A 27,575-nucleotide genomic window follows, 5' to 3' on the forward strand; every position below is an offset into this window, starting at 1 on the left:
TTCGAACCTCTTATTCTCCTTTACCTTTTCCCTCCTTTTTAATTTTTTGAATTACAGTTGACATTCAATATTATTTTATATTAATTTCGGATGTACAACATAATGGTTAGACATTTATATAATTTACGAAGTGATCCCCCTGACTAGTTTGTACCCATCTGGCACTATACATGGTTATTGCCTTATCATTGACTATATTCCCTATGCTTTACATCCTATGACTATTTTGTAACTACCAACTTGTACTTCTTAATCCCTTCACCTTTTTTCATCCTGTCCCCCAACTCCCTCCCAATTATCATTCTGACAAATCTAGTACCCATCTGACATCATAAAGTAGTTATTAAAGTATTATTGACTATATTCCTTATGCTATACCCATATCCCCATGATTACTGTGTAACAACCAATTTGTACTTCTTTTTTTGTTGTTGTTGTTAAAGGACAGGGTGTTTTTTATTTATTTATTTATTTATTTACTTATTTATTTTTAAAGATTTTATTGGGGAATTGGGGGAAGGGGAACAGACAAGTTTCTGTCCTTTTGTTCTTCAGTCTAGTTGTGGAGGACTGGCCCAAATTGGCACCATCATTGCGCTCTTCCCGGGCGAGGCAGATCAGTTGCCGGCTTCTGGATGGCCGCTCACTGCAGCTGCTGGCCATTCACGCTGGCTGCTGGCTACACACGGTAGCCCATGGCAACCCACTGCCACAGGGGCTGCAGCGTATGCCGTTGCCGGTGACTCACGGCAGCCCAGCTCCAGGTTGAGCTGCCATTCACCATCTTAGCTGAGAGGGCAGTGTCACTGGCCCTCATATGTGGGATCCAAACAGGCGTCCTCTGGCATCCCAAGCCAGTTCTTAACCAATGTGCCACTCGGCCATCCCCAATTTGTACTTCTTAATCCCTTCCCCTTTTCCCCTCACCCCCAATCCCCCTCCGATCTGGCAACCATCAAAATGTTTTCTGTATCTATAAGTTTGTTGCTGTTTGTTAGTTTTGTTCTTTAGATTCCACATATTACCAAAATCACATTGCATCTATCTTTCCCTGTCTGACACTCCACTCAGCACTACACCCTCCAAGTCTATCCATACAGCCACAGATGGTGAGAACCCATTCCCTTCCATGGCGAGCAATATTCCATTGTATATATGTACCACACCCTCTTTATCCATTGATTTATTCATTAATGGATGCCCAGGTTGCCTCCATATCTTGGCCATTGTAAACAATTGTGCAATGAACATATGGATGCACACGTCACCTCGAAGGAGTGTTTGGGTTTCTTTGGATAAATACCCAGAAGTAGAATTGCTAGGTCCTTCTTTGTCTCTTGTTACAGCCTTTGTTTTAAAGTATATTTTGTCTGGTATAAGTATTACTACTCCAGCTTTTTTTAATTTTGTTTCCATTTTCATGAAATATCTTTTTCAATCCCTTTTACTTTTTGCCTGTGTGTGTCTTTCAATCTCTTGTAGGCAGCATATGTAAGGGTTTGTTTTCTTATCCATTCAGCGCTCTTATATCTTTTTTTAGGGGGGGAGGGTGTGTATCAAATTATTTGAACAAATGGTACAAAGGAAAGAACGTTAAGTAGATGAATTGGTACAACTTATAGAAAAGTAAAGGTAACCCTTTATGTACTGCATGTACTGCTACGGTGACCAGGAAGTCACCCCTGTGGCTACTGGAAGCCAGCCAAAGGCTTAGCTCTCATCACTGTCTCCTAGGGTGTGCTTGTCAAAGAGATACTCTGCCATGCCAGATTCAGGAGCCCCCATCCTGCATAATTTGGTAATGTGGTCACCCAATTTTTTTATGGATTTCACCTGCTCATTTAGGTAATGAGTCTCAATGAAGTCACACAACTGGGCATCATTTTTATCAGTGGCCAGTTTGTGCTCTTCCAGCAGTGACTGATTCACACTTTTCCCCCAAGTATAATGCACACTCCATTGCATTTAGCCCATTCTCCCAGTCATTACAATCTGGTTTCCTGATATCCTAAAGGGAGATTCGGTTACCGTGCTGGTTCTTCAGCTTCGTCAGTTTCTCAGTATGTTCCCTCTCCTCATGAGATCGTTGAAGAAAATATTTGGCAAAATTCTTCAAAGCCACATCACTGTGGTTAAAGTAGTAAGACATGGACAGGTAGATGTAGGAGGTTAGAGCTCCGGGTTCATCTGGTGGTTGTTGGCGGCCTCCGAGGGTGCTGTGAGGAGGTGGCGGAGGGCTAGATATCAGTGGCTGGCGGGATGGGGGATGAGCACCGGTTCTGTCCAACCACTGTTGAAGCAGGAAACCATGGCAACTCCAGGTGAAGACTGTCCCTCCTCTGTCTTTTGTTTGGAGCATTAATCCATTTACATTGAAAGTAATTGTTGATAGATATGTAGTTATTGCCATTTTATTATTTATAATTTTGATTTTTTTCCCCCTGTCTTAAATAAGTACTTCTGTGATTCCCTGTAACACGGGTTTGGTGGTGATGAACTCCTTTAGCTTTTCTTGTCTGGGAAGCTCTTTATCTGTCTTTCAATTTTAAATGATAGCCTTGCTGGGTAGAGCAGTCTTGGTTGTAGATCCTTGCTGTTCATTATGTTGAATATTTTATGCCAATCCCCTCTGGCCTGCAAAGTTTCTGTTGAGAAATATCAGCTGACAACCTTATGAAAGCTCCCTTATAAGTTAGTACTTCACTTTCTTGTGCTGTTTTTAGGATTCTTTCTTTGCCTTTAAACTTTGCTGCTTTAATTATAGTGTGTCTAGGTGTGGGCCTGTTTGGGTTCATCTTGTTTGGGACTCTCTGTGCTTCCAGGGCTTGTATGTCTATTTCCTTCACCAGGTTAGGAAAGTTTTCAGTCATAATTTTTTTCCAAATAGGTTCTCGGTCCCTTGCTTTCTCTCTTCTCTTTCTGGTACCCCTATGATATGAATGTTGGTATGCTTGATGTGTCCCATAGGTCTCTTAAACTCTCCTCATTTTTAAACATTCTTTTTTCTTTTTGCTGTTCTGATTGGCTGTTTTCTGCTACCTTGTCTTCCAAATCACTGATTCAATCCTCTGCTTCATCTAGTCTGCTGGTGATTCCTTCTAGTGCATTCTTCATTTAAGTTATTGTATTCTTCACTTCAAACTTTTTTTTATGGTTTCTATGCCCTTTTTTATGCTTGCAATCTCTTTGTTGAAGTTCTTACTGAGTTCCTTGAGCATCCTTATAACCATTGGGGTTTTTTTTGTTTTGTTTTGTTTTTAAATTTTTATTGGGGAATTGGGGGATGGGAACAACACTGGAGAATTGGGGGAAGGGGAACAGACAAGTTGCTGTCATTTTGTTCTTCAGTCTAGTTGTGGAGGACGTTGCTTCACTGGCCCAAGTTGGCACCATCATTGCGCTCTTCCTGGGCGAGGCAGATCAGTCGCCGGCTTCTGGACGGCTGCTCACTGCGGCTGCTGGCCGCTCACGCTGGCTGCTGGCTACACACGGTAGCCCATGGCAACCCACTGCCACAGGGGCTGCAGCCTACTCTGTCGCCGGCGACTACTCACAGTGGCCCAGCTCCAGGTTGAGCTGTTGTTCAGTATCTTAGCTGTGGAGGGCAGTGTCACTGGCCCTCATATGTGGGATCCGAACCGGGGTCCTTTGGTGTCCCAAATCAGCTCTTAACCAACTGAACCACTCGGCCGGCCCTTATAACCATTGTTTTGAACTCCATCTCTGGATTGTTTGTGTGGGTTGTTTGCCTCCATTTCATTTAATTGTTTTTCTGGACTTTTCTCCTGTTCTTTCATTTGGGGCACATTTCTTTGTTTCCTCATTTTGGCTGCCTCTATGTGTTTGTTTCTATGTATTAGGTAGGGATGCTATGCCTCCCAGTCTTGGCTGGGTGGCCCTATATAGTAGGGGCCCTGTGGGGCCCAGTGGCACAGTCTCCTTGGTCACCTGCTCTGGGTACTCCAGAAGCATCCGTTGTGTGAGTTGTGTGTGCCCTCCTGTTATAGTTGAGCCTTGATTGGTCTTGGCATGTCAGTGAATGGGAATGACCCTCGGGCTGACTGACTGTGGGATTTGGCCACATTCACAGCTTATGGGCTGTTGTGCAGGAGGCTTACCTACTGAGTGGAATTTGCCCCAGTGGGCTTTGGTGCCTGTTGAAAGCACCTGTTTTGTGTGCTGTTTGTGGGGCTAATTGGGCAGTGCTGTGCTGTGGTCTGAAGCCAACCCGTAATTATGTTGGTTCTGGGCCCTCTTGGGAGGGGCTCTGGTGCAGGCCCAGGTGAGCCACTGATTGTGACTGGATGGGGACTACCTGGTAGCAGCTACAAAGTGATCCACAGCTGTTTGTTTCCTGTGCTGTATCTGGAGGCAAGTGGGAGAGGCCATGCTGAGGACCCCTGCCACCAGTACCAGGTCTGGGGTAGCTCTGCAAAAAGCCAGGACACCTGGAGGCCTGCTGCCACCTGCTGGCTCCCTTAAGGTTCAGCCACTGATAATACCTTGTACAGGACATGAGTTGGATGAGGCAGAGTCTCGGAGTCACTAGACTGGGAAGAATTGTGGTCACCAGGTTCATGTAAATTCTGGTTTGGTGCCAGTGTTGAGCCTGAAGCAACCCATCAAAAGTCTTATAGCACACCAAAGCCAGTCGCCACCTACCTGGGGCCTGCTGAATTCTGATAGTTTTCCAAGAAAGAGTACAATGCAGGAGGGGCTGGTCGTTTATGGAGAAAGTGCTTGAGTTGAATGGAGTGGGTTCCCAGTGAGCCAGTAGAGTGAAGCAGTGGAGCTCACCCAGCCAATCAGATTCAGATTTGGCCAGAGGGGGTGGGGCTCAACATACAAAAAGATGGTGCCTGCCTGCCGGCTGCACTAAGATGGATCCCTCACCGGGAAAACGGTGACTGTCTTCCAGCCCTGGTCTGGAAGCCACATACCTCAGTCTGCTCCCCATATGTCTCTGATAGCCCTCGAGTCACTGTCCCTCGCTGGAGCCCAAGACGAGTGCCCGTGAGCGAGTGAGTCAGTGCACGGGTCATTTAAGATCATGTCTGGGCTTCCCACAGCCTCCAGTTTCACCCGGATGGTCGGAATCCCCACTGTTTTTCACAGTCAGATGTTGTGGGGGCTCCTCTTCTTGGCACCAGTGCTCCAGGCTGGGGAGCCTGTTGTGGGGGGCTGCGTTCTCTCACTACTCTGGGGGAAACTGAGGCTGCTGAGACATCCCTTCTGATTCTCAACCGCCACATGCAGCTCTGGGGCCTGGTCCACATCTATCAGTCTCAGTGTGGCTTCTTCTTTATATTTTTAGTTGTAGGACTTCTGTTCAACTAGATATCAGATGGTTCTCCAGGATGATTGTTCTATAATTTAGTTGTAATTTTAATGTGTTCACGGAAGGACACAGGCACAGTGTTTATCTACTCTGCCATCTTGGATCCAGATCCCAGGGGTGCTTTTTTCTTAGTAATTTTCCATCCATTGACCTCCTCACCCTGCTCTTTGGCTATAAATCCCCATTTGCAGTTGTATTTGAAATTGAGCCTGATCTCTTTCTCCTATTGCAATAGCCCCAGTGCAATAGCCTTGAATACATTCTTCCTTATTGTTAACAAGTGTCAGAATAATTTTTCTTTAACTCTATCTAATTTATCTGTCATCTGTTTATCTATCATCTATCTATTATCTATCTATCTATCATCTGTCTTTGCTAGAATGGAGAACTGGAAACAGCCTAAATATTAATATTTAATAAATTACAAATGAAGTCTTTGAAATAACATGCTGGCATTAATAAATAAATAGTGGCCAATACTTGTAGAGTACCATTATCCATATTGTTCTAAGTGCTTTATCTGTTGAGCCTCCAAAAGGAACTAAAGTCACCAGGAACCTAAAGCATCAGCATTCTCCATCTTGCATTCTTTGATTTATTATTCTCTTTGGCAGTGCCTACCCCTGCTCCTCAGACTTCATGGCTGAAAATATAGCTGCTGCCCAGGTGCTCACATGTTTTTTTTTGAGGACGGACCCTTCTCCTTTTCTCTCCAGAAGTAAGCAATATTGCAGGAAACAATTCCATCCTTTCTCCTCCAGTGGCATGTTCCTTTTCGTCGAGGAGGGTTGGTTTATTTTACTGGTGACATGAAGCAATGACTGATATACACTGTGCTTTGTTAACCAGTGATATCATGGCTTCAGAATGTGGGCGACACAATCGCATGACTCTATTGTCTCTTGTTAATTTGTGGACCAGTGTTGCCACTTGTCCTTTGTCTCCTGGTAGTAACTAGTTCAGACCAAGGATTGTCTCTGGCAGGCCCAGTTTAGTTTTAAGCCTGCTAATGGGTGAGCAGATCAAGCAGAGTTGATCTCTGGGCTCAGAGGTCTTCATTTTAGGGGTAATCTTTCCAGGAGAGGTCCCCTTTTCGGGAGAGGCCTCTATTTCAGGATAGATTGTCATTTCAGGAGAGGCCTCAGCTGAATATTGTGTTCCCCAACACATTACCAAGACTCTTTATTTTGGGATTATTTGGTTTTGCTTGACCTTTTCCTGGTCCATACTTTGTTCTCTAACTGGATCCTTATGCATTTCTCAGGTTTTAGAAAACAGAGTTAAAGAGTCAGTGGCATACTATTAAATTGGCTCTTTTGGGGGAAAAAGGGCTGGATTTGTAGCAGTTGTTGATTTTTATAATGTAAGTGCTCTCACCATGGCATATTTCCAGCTCCCAGCAGGCTGGTGGACAAAATCTAGGTGTTCTGTTATCAGCTCTTGTGAGTGTGCTCCAGCCCACCATGGGAAGGGGGACCCACGAAGCTTCATCAGATACAGTTTACCACAGTGAGGGAACAACTTTCTCTCAATCCATTTCCAAATGTCTGGGGAAAGTTCTTAGTGGCCCAGTTTGTCTGTCAGGCTCTGTCCCAGGGTTCCACGACCATGCTCGTATGTAGTAGAAGGAAGCTTGGTTGTTGGAAGCCTGCTCTAATGGGTCAGAGAGGCAATTAGGGAGTCAGTGTGTGCTGGGATAACACCCCAGCCTTAGTGTGGGTCCCTCCAAAGCAGAACCTGTGACAAAGGCTTATGTACGTGATGTTTACTTAGAAATATAACCCCAGAAAGCAAAAGCGCAGGACCAATAGGGATAGAGAGAGAGAGTATCAAAATAAGTATCTATTATTAAGTTTACAAATCTTCCCCTTTTGTTAATATTGGGTAATGAAAGGGCAATCTCCCCAAATAATACATATTGAGAATGAGCTATGTGTTTCCAGGGACGATTGCTGGAACTTGAGAACAAACCCAATGCAGAAGAGCTAAGAGAGAACACAAACCAATTCCGGTGACACCATTCACATCCCTGGATTAAGGTGTGCTTTACGTCAACTCTATGGACCATTCTCCCTCTTTCAATTCTGGTTATGTGAACCAATTCATTTCCTTATTGCTTAAGCCAGTGTGAGTCATGTTTTCTGTCACTTGCAACCAAAGAGTTCCAACTGCTATACTTCCACAGTAACAAAGATCACATGGTATTCTGGTTGTTTGTTAGTATCTTTTCCAGTAGGTTGTTGCCTCCTTGAGGTCAGGGCCCATGCATTTAATTCAGCTTGTATCCCCAGCCCCTTACAGAGCACCTGGCACATAGTAGAAGTTCAGTACATGATAGAAATCTGTAATATTAATTTAGCATCTGTAATATTGATCCTTTCTATTCTCATCAATGCTTTCTTAAAAAACATAAGTAGGTTAACCTTTTTTTGTGCAAAGAAAACAAATAGGCGAAAATTTACAAAAAAATTTGATAAAATACATTCACCCAGGGTAAAAAATGATGGTTAGATGAGAGAGTTGTTATTAAAAGCATCCCATCAAAAGTAATTTCCTTAGATCGTTTTTTCTTTTTGACTATAATAGAGCTAAAAGGTTAACAAAGGTATAGTTATACTTGATTGATTTAAACTGTAACTAATATACAGTAGTCTCTCCTTATCCATGGGGGATATATTCCAAGTCCTCTAGTGGATGCCTGAGACTACAGATAGTATCAAACCCAATATATACTATGTTTTTTCCTGTACATACATACCTATGATGAAGTTTAATTTATAAATTAAGTATAGTAAGAGTTTAATTAAAATAACTAATAATAAAATAGAACAATTATAACAATATACTGTAATAAAAGCTATATAAATGGCTTTGGGGTCATTATTAAGTAATATAAGGTTACTCAAACACAAGCACTGTGATACTCCAACAGTTGATCTGATAACTGAGTTGGTTACTAAGTGGCTAATGGGTGGAGAGCATCCAGTGTGGAGATGCTAGACCAAGGGATGACTCACGTCCAGATGGGCTGGAGCAGGACAGAGTGAGATTTCAACTACTCAGAACAGTAAGCAATAAAACTCAAAAATTGTTTATTCCTGGAATTTTCCATTTCATATTTTTGGACTGTGTTGGCTGGGGGTAACTGAAACCATGGAAAGCAAAATTGTGGATAAAGAGGGTCTATGGTCATGTGTCACATAACAATGTTTAGTTCAAGAGGAACCATGTAACAAACATGGTCTCATAAGACTGTAACGGGTTATAAGCAAAAAGTTGCTTGTGATGTTCACAGAAAAGTCTGGACTTGATTACAATGTTGAATTTACTGCTAGTTGGGGGTGACTTAAATAGTTGAGAAGGCTCAGCATACTATCGACCCACCTTGGCCCTCCCCTCCCTCTCCTCCTTCCCCTCTCCCCCAACCCCCACACCCACACCCACAGCAGAGCCAGAGCTGTGGAGAGAGCCAGCTAGGGAGGAAGGAAGCCCGGAGTCTGCTGTCACTCCTCCCAATCCTGTTTTATTTCCCTTTACTCCCCCTTTCACATTTATTACTTCTTATCTCAGGGTTTATCTCTGTGGGTCACTTTTGATCTCTGCTCTCCCTTTTTCTCCCCTTCTCTTCCTTCCTTCCCTTCCTCCCTCCCTCCTCCTGATGTTTACTTTCTTTCCCAGGGTGCCTCTCTCCACAGCCAACCCCCTGTGTACACACACACACACACACACACACACACACACACACACACACTATCTTTTATACCATATTTTGTACTGTATTTTTTCTATGTTTAGATACACAAATACTATTGTGTTACAATTACTTACAGTATTCAGTATAGTAACATGCTGTACAGGTTTGTAGCCTAGGAGCAATAGGCTGTACCTATAGCCCAGGTGTGTAGTAGACTGTACCATCCAGGTTTGTGGAAGTGAACTCGATGATGTTTGCCTAATGACACATTTCTCAGAATGTATTCCCATTATTAAGTGATGCATGACTACTGTAATGGAAAGATTTTTTTTCTCCTGTTTTTGTTTGAATGGGCAAACTCTATGTGAAATGAAAATGTGGCAAAAAGAAAATGCCATGATGTTGATCGTATTTTATCTTGCTTAGTCCTAAAAGTTAGCGTGAGCAATTATGATCCTGTTAATTAGAAGCTCACAAAAGAAAAGCTTATTGCATATTTGAAAAGTTGCTAATAGAGTAGATCTTAAATGTTCTCATCATGAGAAAAAAATTTGTAACTATGTATGGTAATGGATATTAACTAGACTTATTGTGGTGATTATTTCACAGAATATACAAATATCAAATAATCATTTTGTACACCTAAAATTAATGTAATGTTAAATGTCAATTATACTTTAATTTTTTTAAAAAGAAAAGCTTATTCTATAACCTACTTCATCCCTTTATATTGACTGAGCTACCTCTTTTCCCTGTTAATTGAAAAGCTCTCTGAAAAAGAATCCACAAAGTAGGAAATTCAGAAAGTCCAAAATTTTATCCAACTATCATTCTCTCTGCATTTCTTGCACATGGCTTGTTGAATGAGCTTTTATGGCAATCTTTATATGAAAATTTAAAACTATATATGATCTCCCAAATTGAATTTTAAAGCCGTTATCTGGGGTGCTCACTATATAACTTTATTGTTAGCAAAAAACACATGGAAGTAGCAAGTGCTATTCAAATATATTTCTCTAGAATCCAACATTTAGAAAAACTGAATGCAGATAAACAAAAAGGAGAATATATTTTAAAAATAATGTTTTGGGGAACACAATAAGTTTGAAGCAAGCTACAAACTCGATTTCCCTTTGGAACCCCAAATGCCAATCTTTTCATTAAACCAAAACATTAGCAGATAATAAATTTCAATCCCTAAATAAACCTTCTCCCTTAGACTAATGGCAAGAATTAAAAACATTTTTTAAGTCAATATTCAAGACCGAATCAAAGGAGATGGGAAAAAAAAAATCCTCCTTTTTGTCTTTGAGTAAGATTTAGAAACCAGGAGCAAATTAAGTCTGATACAAAGAGCACTTTATGATCCCTTCTTCCCAGATAAGGAACCAACATGCCAGCACTGTCGTCCTCCAAGCGCAAGCGCGACAACGCCCAGCTCCCTCTGGGTGTGTGAGTCCTATTGTTTGTGGATGTGTCCAGTCTATTCTGAAGACAGAGCAGGTGATTTGCAGATGTGTTCTAGATATCTACTAAATTAGAGTGAGTAGACCATGAGTAGACTCTGCACTTCTGTAATACTTGTCTTTACTTGTAATGTTCACTCTATATTTTCCCTTCCATGATCCTTTTGAATATAGTTTCGTCTTGATTAATTCTCCCAAAAGTCATTTATGTTAATTGGATAAATAGTAAAACCTGAAAAAAAAATCTAATGCTATGATTCTTCAATGTGAATTTGAGGTTAGAATAGAATATTTTGAATTAATTAATCTTTCGGGTAAAAATGAAATATTTGACCTCCCAGGCCATTTGTTCTATATGCAGTAATTTCATGATCTCATATCATTCTTCTTGAAATTGTTAAAGCTTTGAAAATGTTTTGTTTAAATGTAAATGGCAAAACATTATATTTTGAATTTAAAATAAACAGTATATTGATAACTCTTTGAACTGCATTCTAGATTCCTTAAACTGTTAAAAAAGTTTATTTGTTCTAAAATGTCCTTTCTGTAGTTAATAAAATTTTATTATAGGATTGGTAGGTATCTGACCATAATGCTGAAAGACACCTGTAAAGTCTAGAATCCCTCTTGATATATTAAAATCTTCCTCCTTCCTTCCTTCTCACTCTCTCTCCCCTTTACCTCTTTCTCCCCACTGCCCCATCTGTCTTTTTCTTTTTCTTTTTTTAAAAGATGATTTCAGTCTGGAATAAAACATTGTTGTGAAATTGGTCGGAATTTTTGCCAAGCATAGATGTGTACACGTCAGCTGTTTTCTGGAAAATAATTGTACCATGTGACAGTGTCTATTATTTTAATTAGTCCTAAGGAGTGCCTCCAAGATATTTCATCAGGCCAGTCTTTCTTACTCAGGCAATGGCGTTTTATTTCCTGAAATGCTGATTAAGCAGATAGGTGACATTTGACATGTCGTATAGGTGAACAAAATAATTGTTACAGTTAATAAGCCAGAATTCACAGAAGTAATAAACCAGTTAATAAGCCAGAATTCACAGAAGTAATAGACTATTCCCCAGGTGTACAAAAGTCGTGGACCTGCACCCTAGAAGGGCAGGACGGTCTTTAGAGTGAAGTGTTCAAATCACCAGAAGGAAACATTAACTAAACTCTATGAGTGTGGGATGGCCACTGTCTAGGAAGGCTCTGGCATGTCTGAGGAGCTCAGAGTGCTTTGTCATAAAGCCTGCAAGGTTTTGTCAGTCATCTGGCATCTCTTTTATTTCCTGGAAACTTACATATGTTTGTATGTGACATTTAAGAAGTATTAATCCCAAGATCTGAAAAAGAGCCACTTTGTGAAATTGTGTTGAGAACACACATCCAGAAATTTGCAAACCTGAAAATGAAGTGTTTTTAATAGTGCTGGGATGGTGAAGGGAAACTTTGTTTCCTTTTTCTATAGCTGTTACCCAACATCACTGTAAAATGAACTAAAGATTAGAACAGGACGTGTTCATCTGAAAAGCAAAACGCTTTATCGTCATTAAGCTGTGTCACACAGCATCAAAGTGATTTTCAAATATAACAAAACACAATGGTATACTGTTTTCGTATGTCTTCTGTGTTGGTCTGTTGGAGGCTTTGTGGAGGCTGGAAGGCCACACCCCTGTGGGTGGAGGTGATCTCCTGTCAGATTGTGTTAATCCCCATGTCATTCACACTGGGAAGAGGAGGTTTTCAGACTGGAACTGGACTGACACTGGCTGGAGGAAGGGATATTCCCCTCCTACTCTGGGTCTTAATCTTAGTCTAGCTACCTCAGGAGACACTGGCCTGTGTGTGTAGGTGGTGAGCTCTAGGACATGCCTATCACTGGATGCTGGAACCTGACCCAGTCAGGCTTTAAAGAGTGCACATCATCGTTGGCAAGCCATATCATCTATGTAAAGGATGACTTTGCTTTACTTACACTTCGTATTTAAATATGCCGTACTTCCCTACTTTCCATCTGGTTCATCCCTCTGTTTCTGAGTGTGGACCAGAAGCTCAGGACACACTTTGTATTCCATAAGAAACCTGGGTTTTAATCAGTCTAGGAAACCTGTGGAAGGCTGCACTTTCAGCCTGTGATGTTGGCACTAAACCTTTTCATTTCCCAGGATGCTTTTGCGGTGCACTCAGAGTAGGGAGATTTTGTGATATGCTCTCTTGTGCTAAACTCAGAAACAGAGACCTCTGCTGAGGCGTCCAAGGCCCAGCACAGGACCCAGGCTCCCATGGCATGTTCTATATATGAGTCTCTGCCACATCTGGGGGGCTGGGTTTGGGTGGGGTCTTGGTCTCCATCTGTGTAGGGGCCTGTGGGAACATGCAGCCAGGTCCTCCCTCTCGCTTTGGCAGATTCACCCCCTTGCTCAGGCATTTACTCCCCACTCCTCACATCCAATGTGGCAGCTGCCTTTTAGGGCTATTTAGCTTGATACACCTTCCAAAAAAGGCCTGACTTTTTTGGGGGCAGGGGGTTGTTAATAGCAAGAATCACTTCTACTTCTTGTTAGTTTCAAAGCACAGAAAGGTCAGTTCTTTGCCACCCTCTACCCCACAACACTGTCTCCAAAAGAATCCATTAGGGGGCCGGTCGAGTGGCACGTTGGTTAGGAGTTGGCTTGGGATGACAGCTCTGAGCAGCAGGGCCTCGGTTCGGATCCCACATGAGGGCCAGTGATGCTGTGCCCTCTACAGCTAAGATGGTGAACAACAGCTTGACCTGGAGCTGGGCTCCCGTGAGTCGCCGGCGTCGGCATAAGCTGCACTGGGGCTGGCTGGCAGCTGGCGTGCGCTTTCATGAGCTGCTGTGAGCTGCCGTTGAGTGGCTGTCCAATGGCCAGCAAGTGACTGCCTCTCCCGGGAAGAGCGCAATGATAATACCAACATGGGCCAGTGAAGCGCCGTCCTCAACTAGACTGAAGAACAAAAGGACAGCGACTTGTCTGTTCTCTTCCCCCAATTCCCCAATAATAAAATCTTTAAAAAAAAATCCATTAGGATTCTATCAGGACTTGAGATTATCAATGTCTAACCTTTTCTTACAGGGGATTAGAATAAAGATGGAGAAAGGACATGGTTTAATTTTCTCCTGGTGACTACCCAAAAACCAAGGGATTAGTTCAACCTTTTCACATATTCACCCCAATGGGGCTAGTGTAATTCTCTGTTTCCATCAAGCTTCCCATAGTTGATTCTTTTTTATTTAGACAGGTCTTGTTTAAATATGCCAGCCCTGTTCAAGTTTTACTTGTTGGTATTAAAGAAAGTGTCTGTGTCCAAAAATGAGCCAGGATGTTAAAGGTGAAAGGGCATTTCTTTTCTCCTCACCTTAACTGAACCTAGTAATGGCAGGTGTCAGGAATGAGATCCCTAAGGAGAAATGAACCTGTCAGCTACAGATGGGGCTTCATGCTCCTGCTATCCTTTTTGTGTGGCAATCATTTGACAGTTTGGGAAGATCTGGATTTTGTTTAAATGAATGTGAAGACAAATTTTTGCACAGAATCATGGCTCTGTTGGATTCTTATGCATTATGTAACATTTGCTGTTTGAACCTAGAAAAACCTCCTAAGCCAGGCATCTTGGATTTGTGTTTCAAAGTGGTGTAGTGTTTCTTTCTGTATGGCAGGAGAAATTAGGAAGAATACTTAGTCTCAGAAGCAGGATAAAAAGGAAACGGAATGATAGTCACAGGACCTCCCTGCCCATATATGAAAAGGAAATATATATATGACAGTATATGAATTAATGTAAGTTAACTAGTTGTGTAAATTTTTCATGGGTTTTTCTGCCTCTAAGTCTTGGCTTAGCAAAATTTTGTTAATTAGTAACTATATAAAGAGTCAATACAGCTGGATTTGTGTGTGTGTGTATGTGTGTGTGTGTGTGTGTGTGTGTGTGTGTGCGCTAATCATGGGACCTTGATAAAAGCAGAGAAAAAATTGGTGAGATTCTGTTGCCTAAGTTGGGCATACTTATAAAGGAAACAACTGTTTAATATTTTGCTTCTGCTTGAGAATAAATGATAATTTAAAGTATGAGAAAGGTAATTTTAAAAAAAATGTGACCAACCTATGTTGTAAACAACATTGTAAAACAAAATCCTGTAGAATATATATTTTTTGACTTTTGAATTAGGTTGTACCTGTTCCAATATTTTAAAAAGAATGAATAATTGCCCTAGAATGGGAGTAAGCAATTTCCACCTTTTCATCAAAGGCTCCTTTAACAGGAAATCTACTGCCACCTAGCGTCTAACTCTTAGAATAACTGAATTACCGGGCTTAGAAATACTATTTGTAAAACCGAGAGTACCGCTTGATGGCACTATGGACAAGTACATTAAAGGCACAACTTACCAGTTTGCATACTTGTTTTATCTCCGTCAAACAATGTGACAAACACATTGTTTTCCTTTTCAGTGTCATATTTTTAAAGACAATCTGATATATTTTTGAAACTGCTCTTTAAACCCTCGTAAGCCATGAGAAACCTGAACACCTTCAGATGTAATTCCTGATTTTTGAAGTTTTAAGGTTTTAAATAGTTCAAATTAGATTGTCCTTTCATCTCTTTCCCCCGTACCCATATAACTGTAATCACTAAGTGAAAATGTGCAGCACATTTCCCACATAATCCAAAAGAAGAGAGAAAAACAACTCAGATGAAGCTATCACAGGGGCTTTTTGTATTTAGAAGGTATGGAGGTTGGGAATAACTTCTGTTTTAAGCATTAAATCTAGTGGGAAAAATTTATCTCCTAACAAGAACATCTGCCTGAGATAATGATTCATTATAAAGTGACACACAGCTTGGGCCCAGAGAAATCAAGAATGTTGCTATGGAAATTTTTGTAATTTATTATGTGAACATGCTTCAACTTTAACTTTGTTTCTGGTACCATTACACTTGGTACAGTGTAATAGCAGTGGGAAGTGAAATTCATTCTATTTTCTCTATTGGGCAGATTCTTGAAGAAGTTGCTCAAAGAAGCTGACTTTCCTTATGGTTATGCAAGGATGAGAAGAATAAAACAAATCAATGTTTGAAAACATAACAGCTGGTTAAAATAAACATTGTACCCAAAGCACAGCAAAACATAAAATTTTGGTACTTAGAATCACATAATTATCTATCTATCTATCTATCTATCTATCTATCTATTCATCATATGGATATTACATATATACTTATAATGTCTACTTACTATAGCTTTGACAATTTTGTAAAACTAATATATTATCGGTAAAGGTGTAATTACAATGATTCCATCTAAATACTGTTGCCTGTGAGCCAGGAAGACTAGTTGCCAAAATACTTACTTGGTATGTGCTAGTAATGATTATCAAGATTTTAAAGGTGAGTGAGTTCTCATAGCTATCACCAAGCAATCGAATTTTACTTGTTTGATTAGATTTTGTTATCATCCCCTTTGGCTTCTATTCCGAATCACCATCATTCTCCTCGGCCACCTGTCAATTATCTGCCCTATGTAACACTTACTATATGTAGGCATTTCCCTACCTCCATTTCTCATACTCAGAGGATGATCTACTCCTCTTCCTGCTCAAAGCCGAACCCTCTCCCGGAGCACTTGGTCCCATTCCTCCCTCCCCATCAACATCGCTGCAATGTGGCTTCATCAATCATTCCTTCTCTGTTCTGGATTTCCCAGCTTCATCTTTTTATTGGTTCTGACCCTGAGTCCACAAACCCAAAGTCTTTCTCATCATTAAAAAACAGAAAAACAAAAAACCCCCCAAACAGCTAAAAAAATTTTTTTTCATGATCAAAAAGTAAAATAGGCACAAAAAACAAAAAAAAATCAGCCCTTTTTTGACATGAAATTCCCTTGACTTGAATTTCATCTTTTTCCTTCCTTTTTTTGTCCATGAGTTGTCTCCACTTTTATACCCGTTCATCACTCTTCAACTTACTAAACTCTAGTTTTCTCTTCCGCTATCAGGCTGACGCCATTTGTGAAAGTTGCCAATGACCCCTTTAACTATTTTTATTGGACCTATTTGCCAAATTGAGACAACTTATCACAACCTCCTTATTTCTAATTTTCTGGTAATCTCTTTTTCATCTTCTCTTACTCTGCTCATTCCTTAAATGTTGATTTCCCCTTGTTTGATCCTCTTAGTTTCCCTCTTATTCTGCATCAAGAATTTTGAAGCACAGGTTCTTTAGGGATCCACAGACCTCCTGAAATTTTGTGCAGAATTTGGGTGTTCAGTTATGTGTAATTTTCTAGTGAAAAGGCCAATAGTTTACAGCAGATTCTCAAAAGCATTCATGTCTCTCAAAGGCTAATAATCACTGTTCTATGTGGCCTTCCAAGATGATCTTAGCAATTAATTTAGTTTTTAAAGAACTCACACATATCAAGTGCTAAGTGAAAGTATAATTTTATTAATTAACCTTCAAAAGAATTGTGTGAAGTAGACATGATAATCCGCACTTTATAGATTAGGCAACTGAGGCATAGAGAGATTAAGTGGCTTGGCTAAAGAGTCATAGTAAGTAGGTGTCATAGTTTTAACTCCCATTTATTTGCTGATGATTCTCAAACTCACATCTTCAGCCTATATCTCCCAAGCTTCAAATTCATAGATAACTCAATAGGATAAATTCACAAGTAAGACAAAAAAAGTTCTACCATTAGCATGAAAGATGATCAAAGAATCCATATCACATATTTTTCCACAAGGTTGCAGACAATGATGAAAAAATAAGAAGCCACTGAAATTATACTTTTGAAGGATATTTAATCATACAATGTCTAAACATAAGTGGAATCTATGTTATGATACCACTTTTGCAAAAAGTATTTCTATATATATGATATATATACTATGTGTATGTATACTCACACATATACACATGTGCATGTATATGGAAGAAAATATACCAAGATAGGTACAGTGTACATCTCTGGTTATTGAAATTAATAGTAATTTTTTTTCTTCCCTTTAGTTTCTGCATTTTTGAATATTCGACAAGGAACATATAACATTTTTTAAATGAGGGGAAATTTGTTTAAAAATAACTCAGTGAAACCCCACAACAATATCAATAAATGATATAGGGCAGACTTCTCTACAGGGTAGAGCCACCTTAGACTCCAGCCAATGGTGTTTTCTTAATGAGTTACCACAAAAACTATATTGTAAAATTTCTCTTTTGTGCTGTGTACCCTAACAGCTTTTAGTTGCATTAATTGTGTAAACTTGTTCAAGCCAGATAGTATCCACTTCTTGTAGTTTTTGCCTCTCAAAGTGGCACAGTTGCGTTGCCTAATTTCTAAAGTACTTAAGTAATGTCATATCTTATGTATGTAAAGAAATATTTAAAAATTTCTATGAAGAGGATACCCAATGTTACAATAATATTCTGTATATTTCTTGATTCCAAGGTTTAGTAAGAATTTAAAACTGGGGAAATAAACAATTAAGTGTCTGGGAAAGACCCCATTGTAGAATATCATACTGCCTTATTCTGGATTAATCACTGGAGTGATGTGAGAACAACACATCACAGCTGCATTCTATTTAAGCCCTTCAAATCATTTAAACATAGGTTATCTCATTTGAATCTCATAATAACCCTGTTGGATAATTAAGGCAAAGACTGTTATCTCCATATTTCAGATAGGAAAATTGATACATGTGGTAATTGAATCTCTAGAATCCAAATTCAAGGAGTGGCTTAAGCAATGAAGTTACAGCAGAAGAATATATATTGCACTATTTATTGAGCAACTGTCATGGTTACAGGTTTTTTTTTCTGCATTTCTGTTGAAGCTAAACAGCAGCCTACATCTTAGCCAAATGGTTAGAGTAATTCAGTGCCTGTAAAGGTTAGCTTCCTATCTAATAATAGATCATAGAGAAACTTTTCTTCATCTATAAAATGATGTTGACCTACTTGATCAGAGGTCATGACCTGGCAGGGTCATGAACAGATTCAGTACAAATTTCATTTGACCTGCAGAATCTCGGATCACAGAAAATTTCACATTAAACGGTCAGAGATTTCTATAATACATCATCTATATGTTGCATTTTGGTACCTCCTTCTCCTACCAGATTTGGGACTTTTTTTTTAAAGATTTTATTGGGGAATTGGGGGAGGGAACAGCGCTGGGAATCGGGAAAGGGGAACAGACAAATTGCTGTCCTTCTGTTTTTCAGTCTGGTCGAGGAGGACGTTGCTTCACTGGCCCAAGTTGGCACCATCATTGCGCTCTTCCCGGGCGAGGCAGATAAGTCGCCGGCTTCTGGATGGCTGCTCACAGCGGCTGCTGGCCGCTCACGCTGGCTGCTGGCTACACACAGTAGCCCATGGCAACCCACTGCCACAGGGGCTGCAGCCTACGCTGTCGCCAGCGACTCACGGCAGCCCAGTTCCAGGTTGAGCTGTTGTTCAGCATCTTAGCTGTGGAGGGCAGTGTCACTGGCCCTCATATGTGGGATCCCAATCGGGGCCCTCTGGCATCCCAAGCCAGCTCTTAACCAACGTGCCACTCGGCTGGCCCAGATTTGGGACTGTTTTAAGAGTACCACAATGATCCTGGATCCCGTGATTCGAAGAGTCCTCCCATTTCCTGCCCTCAAAGAGGTGGCTCTGCCCCTTGTTCAATGGGAGGTATGCATTTACAGGAACTAGGACTTTTTTTTCACTTTTTAGGATTTTAGGAACTATCCTTGCATGTTCATAAGGAATAATCTATTTAATGTAATATGTAGCAGTTTTGTGAGCTTTTAATAAAAATTAGAGAAATGTTTTTTTTAATAACTCTTATTAAAAAGGTTTTTTGTTGTTGTTTTTTCCAATTACTGTTCAGAAGAAATGTTTCAAGAGACATATTTTCCTAAAACTGTAAATTAGCTCCCTTTTAAGATTAAGATATTCTATATTATTGTTTTCACATAAATCAGATCATGGCTCTTAGTATTTTTCCATTTCTTTAGATATGTGATAACTTCAGAGATTTCTGTTATGACCAACCCAGCAGCAGTCTTTCCAACATCCTCTATTCTGCCTCTTACAAAAACCTACCTACCCACTGTACATGAACCTAGAAAGCTTCCTCATCACAGGATTATGAACATTTATTAAATTATGACCCACTTCCTTGATAAAAAGGTTTGAGATATCTTATTGGATCATGCACAGTGTATTCCCAAAACTAAAGATATTTATTTACAGGAAAAATAAATTTAAAATGGTGACATGTAACTAAAGTAAACGTTAATAATACACAGCTATGCATGCCATAAGGTCTACCACTACTGTTAAAAGAGAACTTCATATTTATGTTTAGTTCCAAACCTCTGATTAGCCAAAGCCAAAAGGGCAACATTATCAATAAAGAGTCAGATTGTCCACATAATAATAATAATGCAGATAAAACTAATAGTAGTAAATAAATAATAAAATAACAAATCATTAATAAGTAATTAAACTACCAAATGCAGATAAAAATACGGAAGCTAATATTTTTCTGGTTATGAAATTGGAGGAAAATTTCTACTCAAATTTAGTATTTTTGGTGCTTAAGAATAGGACATGGCATGCTTAAGTAGTAGGACACAGAATCATGGAGTGGACAATATTATCAACAAAATCCTTAAAATTAAAATAACTAGTTTTGTGTATCTATTTCCTATAATATCCTTCAATGTAACTTGAGGGTATAAGACCAAACCACAATGTAGCAAATGTAATTCTCTATAAGTGGGTAGTACAAAAAACACAAAACTGCAAAATAAGCTTTCTTAATGTCTGGATTGATGTAGGAATAAAAATCTAAACTATGTATTGGGCTGGGCAGACTCTATACCCTTTAATTAGTTCTTCCTGAATATTGTATCTTGCACTTTGAATTTTGATAAAAGCTGGCCAGTGACAGGTACTTTATTATCTGACTAATGCCTTGGAGTAATTATTTGGTGTTACTGATTCAAGTACATGTATTTTTAGAACTCATTTGCTTCAAAAAGGATATGTTTCAAAAGTGAACTGAGCAAAGAGGAAAAAGTGAATGTCCCCTTATGAATATTAAGGTGCCTAATCTAGACTTTGTTGTGAGTAGGCCTTGGCCCACCTCTGTATACAGGAGGCCTGGGGAGCACTGTGCGCAATATAAAGATTTTTCTCAGAAAACAATTCTGGGTCTGCTCCAGGATAGGGCAAATCAATAAACAAGGCTCCAAAGGTTCTACACTGCAGACCATGGTTTTGGCAACTTTAGCCTCAAAAAATTTCAAAGTGGAATTACCCATAGAAATTTTTAGAAATCCATTTGTGAACTGAGTTTGAGAGCTTCCTAGTGAAACTTCTGGGGGAAAATTACTTATGAAATATACCCCATACTAATAAAAAACGATAGACAAGCTGTTTAGAGTTGTTAGATATAAACCAATTAAACCTTGGAAGACAACTGCCCCAACTGCGAATTTGTATTTATAGATAATTGAACTGAAATGAACTCTTTCTGACTGTTATATGGCAGGAATATTGTGTATTGAACCCAGCACCACCACAGAATAGTTCTCTTTTTAGTTTTCTTGCAGGGAGAATTAGACATGGGTTATAAAGGTGAGATTGGTTTCTTTCAGCTTCTGACAATCTTCATGAGATTGCTGTTACCTGGGTGTTTGTCTAGCTACAAGTTATTAACAAAGTGTAAATGTTAGAATTTTGCAAACAACTGCCCAAGAATGGTGGATAATTAAAATAACTACTTAGAGACATTCTGAATTTCTAGTTACTAGCTGTGGACCCAAACTATGTGTTAGAGGAGCTCTCAGTGACTGAATCGTGTATAATGAATCATACCCCAATCACATAAAATGGCTCCTCTCCTCTATCAAGGACTCACACCTTCTTTAGTTAACATTTCAAATTCTAACTCATGTGCTGTGGCATTGTAGAATTCTAGGAATAGATCAGCAGATATCACTGTGGAAGAGTTGGGGGAAGGAAAATGGAAAAAAAAAGTTGGCATGGTCTACGCCTCAAAAAATAAAAACAACAACTCTTCCCCTTTAATTTCTCTTCAAAAATTGCAAAGGCAGTGTGAGTTTAGTGCAATGAGTGAAATAGCATAAAGACAAAAAAAACTGAGTAATTAATAATTTTCCCTACCTGTCTCCCCGTCCCCTACCCCCGTTCCCTTTCTCCCTGGGTCCTTACAAGTGACAAATGTTGACAACCTGGTATATAGCCTTTCACACATTTCTACATGCTCATTCATTCACAAGCCTACACATACATATGAAATCTGATGGGTTTTGAATTCCATTTCTCCACTCTATCAATGGATCTAGAGTTAGACTCCTTTTTTCTCATGAACACCAAGTAGTTGCTATAACAGTCTGGGTTTTGAAATGGGGTGTTGTAAGAAACTTGGAAAGAGCACAGCAGAGATGGTTCTGGAATCTCATTTAGGATGACTCAAATAGCTAGGAATGACCTGAGTGACTGGGGCTAGAGGTCTACCTCCAATACAGCCTCTTCACTTACACATCTCCCCTAGGCTGAGATGGCTGAAGAACTGGCTCCGCTGGGATTGTCGATAAAGAGTCTGTTTGTGCCCCTTTCAGCTTGGAGGTCTTAGGGAGTCAGACTTCTGTGGTGGCTCAAGTGGTTCCAAGGGCGAGCAAGGCAGAAGCTGCATGGTTTTATATTATCTCACCTTAGAAATCACATGGTATTGCCTCCTCTGTACCCTATTGGTCAAACGAGTCACAAGCCTGCCCAGATTTAGGGGATGGGCACATGGGTTCTACCTCTTGATGGTAGGACAGGTACAGAATTTGTGGCTACTCCTTATTTATTTATCTGTGAAATATTTATCTGAGAAGTTCATATTTAAATCGTGAAATATTTATCTGAGAAGTTCATATTTAAATCGTGTCTAAGTGGAATACAGAAAAACTAATAGGGCAATAATTTTGTGTTGGTCTTTTAAAAATGGGACTGACTACATTCTGAGTCTAATCAGACAGGACCATACTCTTAGAGGTTATAAGTGCCAACAGAGATTGTAACTGTCAAAGACATCCTGTCTGAGAAGACATGAACTAAATCATGGCAAGAATTCTTTATTAGTACTTTATTTAGCTTACACTGTTAATCAGCTCTTTTAAAGGTGAAAAATTTCCTGGGACTGAGGTAGAAATAAGCCTGGTGACAAAGTTCAGGGTCATTGCCCTAAAATAAAGCTGAGAAAAGCAAGCTTCTCAGGCGTCATGTATGATTGAAACTTCCATGACCTCACCCAGCACAGTGATACTGTTGGATTCTCTATCTCCAAGTCTGCCTTAATTGGCGGTTTTAATAGTGAAACTCAGGCCCTGAACACAATCATTTATTATACCTAAGGTTTTATGATGCAGCAAAAAGTTTATAGCAAAACCATGGGTGAGTATGGGCATGGTACCAGGCGCTCAGCTATAAAGATGAAAAAGGTAGAGTGGCTGCCTTCAAAGAACACACAGTCGGGTGGGTGTTTCATGTGAACAGACAAATTACAACACAAAGTATTATTTGTAAATGAACCATATGATCTCAGAGAGGGAAGATCTACCTGCCTGGGTGTTTACACTGGATTAGCACCTATAACTACTCCCTCTTTGTCCCTCTCTGAACCTTTGAATCTTCTCTCTTACATCGCCATCTAGAAGGGTTTTTTGATAAACTTCAAAGTTTTTCCTTCTGCCTAGTTTTTTTGCTTTAACGTCTGACTTGGATTTTTGCCTCTTTCCCTAACATTTCCCTTCTCCTCAATATCCTGTCTCAACAGATTTTTTTTGGGTTTTTTTTTTTTTGGTCTCTGTGCTTAAAGCCTGAGGGCAAGAGATTCATTCATTAAAGTATATATGTGCGTATAAGCTGAACAGTGACTCTATGCTGTGTAAAATGTTAGATGCTGGAACTGAACCAATTAGGTGTAGTTCCTATCAGTCGCAAGGAGCTTATTTTAGTAGGATGCCTACTAGATTTAAGATTATGTGCCTGGCCTGCTCAAATATGGGTAGTTTAGACTCTGAGAAAATCAGGGAAGCCTTTCTAACTAGGTGACATTTAACCTATTTTTTTTTAAATGAAAAAAAAGTTTTCCAGGTTGGGGTGAAGGTAGAGTAGAGAACATCAGACATTTCACATAGAGGGTATAACACATGCAAAAAGCAGGAAGGGCATAGTCAGTTTGAGAGATAACGAGAAGTTTATTTGTTTGTGTAATGAGGCATATTGGTGAGTGAACGTAGAAAAGTAGGTTGGGGTCATTTGGAAAGGGCCTTGTATAGCCCTTCTGATTAAATTTGAACTTTATCCTATAGACAAGAGAGAGTCAGCAAAAATTTATAAGCATAACTGGGATAAAATCAGATTTGTTGTTCTTTAAGAAGTTAAACCCAGGATGATGGTCACACAAGTGGGAAAAAGACAAATAGCAGGAAGATCAGTTAGGAGACTATTGCATTAGCCTAGATTAGAACTACTGAAAGCCTGAGTGAAGAGATGGAAAGAGGGGCAGAGAGCAGAGGTTACTTCTGCAGTAGTTTTAAGGTGGGATCTTAAGAACACTTGACGCCTCATTGGTGTGGAACACTTGATGAATGGTAAGATCATGAATCTAAGATGGAAAAAGAGGGACAAAGAGCAGATTTTGTGAGTAAGATGATACCAAGTTTTGTTTTGGATGCTTGGCTATTCAAGTGAAGATGAACAGGAGGCAATTGGAGACTTCGATCTGAATCTAAAAAGGAAGAGAAAATGAGTTGGAAAACCATTTTTGGAGGCCATGACAGAGGCAAATGGACAGAAAATTAAACAAATATTTGAGAAACAAGAAGAAAAAAGTCAACAAAGACAAGAAATCAGCGAACAAGGAGGAGGACCAGCAAAGATTAGCTTCCTGGAAGGGAGGAAAGGTCAAATAGATGAAGAGTGTTACTTTGTTTTTGGACCAAAGTTCTGTGATTACCTGGTGGGTAAGTGTTGACATACATAACGGCAAAGATATAGTGGTCAGTTTTCAGCCCTGCTGCTATTCATGGTTACACTGAAGGTGGTGTCCTATGTGGTTTCTGCCCTTCCCTCTTGGTTCCTGCTAGTCAGGAGTCAGAATGGAGTTAGAACATGTCCCAGATAGACCTCATTTCCAAGAAACAGAGGACCCTAGAAACTTGATACACCTCTTTTCAAGAGTTGAAAAACATGGGAGACATCATCATTGCATCTTGGGAGATAATAATACTTCAGTTTTAACTTCAAACCAGTTTTTCCACTTCTGTGCCTGCATTTCATTTGCCGGATGCATTTGGTTGAATGTCACTTTTTGTTCTCCATTATATTAAAGATGTTTTTGAATAGACATGTTATGAAATTTTACGCTAGAAAGCATTTCAGATTGTTCTAATAATTTCCTCCACAAGAAAATGGTAAGCATTTTCTTTCCTCATCAAACAAGCTGACCTGAAGAGAAGACTTTTGTCCAAATGTCATTTGTTTCCATTGTTTATTTATTCACTTAATTTACATTGGGAAGTATATTAATTATAAATGCTCCAGTTATTTAAGATGAGTCATTTAATTTGCACAGTCCCTTATGAGTAATGTTTGATATCAAAGGATCTGGGCTCTGCTAAGTGACGCTTACTGTGGTGTGGTGGAGTTAGGTCAGAATGATGCTGGCTGAGTGCCCTGGGAGGATAAATATCAAAATACTGGATTATCTAGCTGAATGAAAGCACCGCTTGTAGATTAGAAGAAAGTATAGTAGGCAGGTGACCTGGAAATAACTATAATAGAGAGGAAATTCACCATAAAACCAAACCAAACCAAGACAAACTGAACGCTTAGTCTGCCCTAGAGAAGGCGATATTATGACAGGGCTTAAGGGAGACCTGAAATGCACTTCTAAGCGCTAGTCTTTTTGCCCCTTATTGTTGATAGCATTTTCGTTTTTATGCCTTTTAAGTGATACAATCTGTGTGACGACTCCTTCCTTCTTTTTCAAAATTAGGTGTTAATCAGCAGTGTAATGGATGCCTTTCCTGTTTAGCTTTATAAATGAAAGTACTCCATTACATGCATTTAACCAGGCTTTGTTTCAGATCAGAATCTGTTGTGAAATACAGTGGCAGTCATGCAACCTCTACTGGCTTGTATCTACTATCTGTGTACACGTTGTGTTTTTCTTACCTGATAATAATAAGGACCTTGAGGGCAGGAAACACGAGCTTTTCATCCCTCTGTGCATCTATCTGTCTGTCCATCCATCCATTTATTGAACATTTGAGCATTTATGTGTCAGGCGCTACGATGAATTTAGGGATGAACAAGAACATTGTCTTCTTTCTCAAGGAGCTCATAGTCTAGTTAGGGCAGTGGTCCCCAACCATGGCTACCTGGAAAAATCACTTAGGTTGTAGCCTCCACTTTCAGGATGTCTGTTCTCATTGTTCTGGAGTGTAACCTGGGTATTGGTATATACATATTTTAGAGCTTTCAAAGTGATTCCACAGGGCAAACAGATTGAGAACCACTGAGTTAGGCAGATAAGCCTACATTATGTTAAGTTCTAAAATAAAGAAAAAACAGAGCTTTTTGGTACACAGAAGCAAAAACAGTCATACACTTTTTTTTTTCTTTTTAAAGATTTTATTGGGGAATTGGGGGAGTGGAACAGACAAGTTGCTGTTCTTTTGTTCTTCAGTCTAGTTGTGGAGGATGTTGCTTCACTGGCCCATGTTGGTATTATCATTGCGCTCTTTCTGGACGAGGTAGATCAGTCGCTGGCCTCTGGATGGCCGCTCACAGCGGCTCTTGGCAGCTCACACTGGCTGCCGGCCGCTCACGCTGGCTGCCAGCCACACACGGTAGCTTATGGAAGCCCACTGCAGCAGGGGCTGCAGCCTATGCTGTCGCCAGCGACTCACAGCAGCCCAGCTCCTGGTCGAGCTGCTGCTCACCATCTTAGCTGTAGAGGGCAGTGTCACTGGTCCTCATGTGGGATCCGAACCGGGGCCCTGCTGCTCAGAGCTGGCATCCCAAGCCAGCTCTTAACCAACACGCTACTCGGCCAGCCCGCTTTTTTTTTCTTTTACTTCTCATAGCACCTACTACAGAGCACAGGGTCTTGAATATACTATATCAAATGTTTCTTTAGTTAATGAACTTATTACCATTGGGCTCAATCACCTATTTCAATATCATTAGGTGATAGTCTGTATTATAATTAAATTAGAACAATTTTTTCATTTATTAATTGAATTTCTGCCCCAAATTAAAGAGAGTTTGGGGATCTTTCGTTGAGAAATAATGAATTTAGTTGTTTCTATATTTAGCTTCATACTTTTTGGATTCTTGATTTTATTTGGTGAAATCTAATTCATCTTTTTATGGGCAAAATCCTTTTTTGACTTTGAAAATCTTGATTTTATTTTTTCTTGTCAGCCTCTCCTCGTTTAGTCAGGTAGTTTTATAAATTAATTATGACAAATGTAAATTATCCATTTTAATGTACTTCATAGGTTTAAAATTACAATTGTAGCTCCCATGAAGCAGACATGAAACTGTTGCAGACAGAATAAACTCCTGACCTAGGGAGAACATTTGAAAGGGTCCCTCAGGCAATACCACGGTATTGTGTTTCTCTTCAATAGGGAATCCATTTCTGCTCAGACACCCAATCTGGAAATTTCTCTTATTCAAGTTCATATGAGATACAATCCTCCTCTCCTGACAGTAAGCATGAGATAGGAGAGCACACGGAGTAGGGGTGTGTGTGTGTGTGTGTGGGGGGAACTGTTGAGTGCCCAGATCAGAGAGTCCAGCTCATCAGTTTTTGGAGAATCAGTAATTAGTGGGAGACAATTTGTAGTGTATTGAAGGTACCCAACCTCCCCAGAAATACTATCGATCAGCCACAGTTCTTACAGTGAACTTTGAGCAGTTTCAGAACAAAAGTGTAAAAATCTACAAGTAAGATGTTGTCATAGGAAAATGGCAT

At 39.8% G+C, this 27,575-nt stretch overlaps 1 pseudogene; it reads right to left on the reverse strand.

Moving 5' to 3' along the window:
* Positions 1 to 1,710: 1,710 nt before the first annotated feature.
* Positions 1,711 to 27,575, reverse strand: LOC109372535 (ferritin heavy chain pseudogene; annotated as a pseudogene).

This window comes from Hipposideros armiger, unplaced genomic scaffold (assembly GCF_001890085.2).
Source record: "Hipposideros armiger isolate ML-2016 unplaced genomic scaffold, ASM189008v1 scaffold_641, whole genome shotgun sequence".
Classification (NCBI taxonomy): Eukaryota; Metazoa; Chordata; class Mammalia; order Chiroptera; family Hipposideridae; genus Hipposideros; species Hipposideros armiger.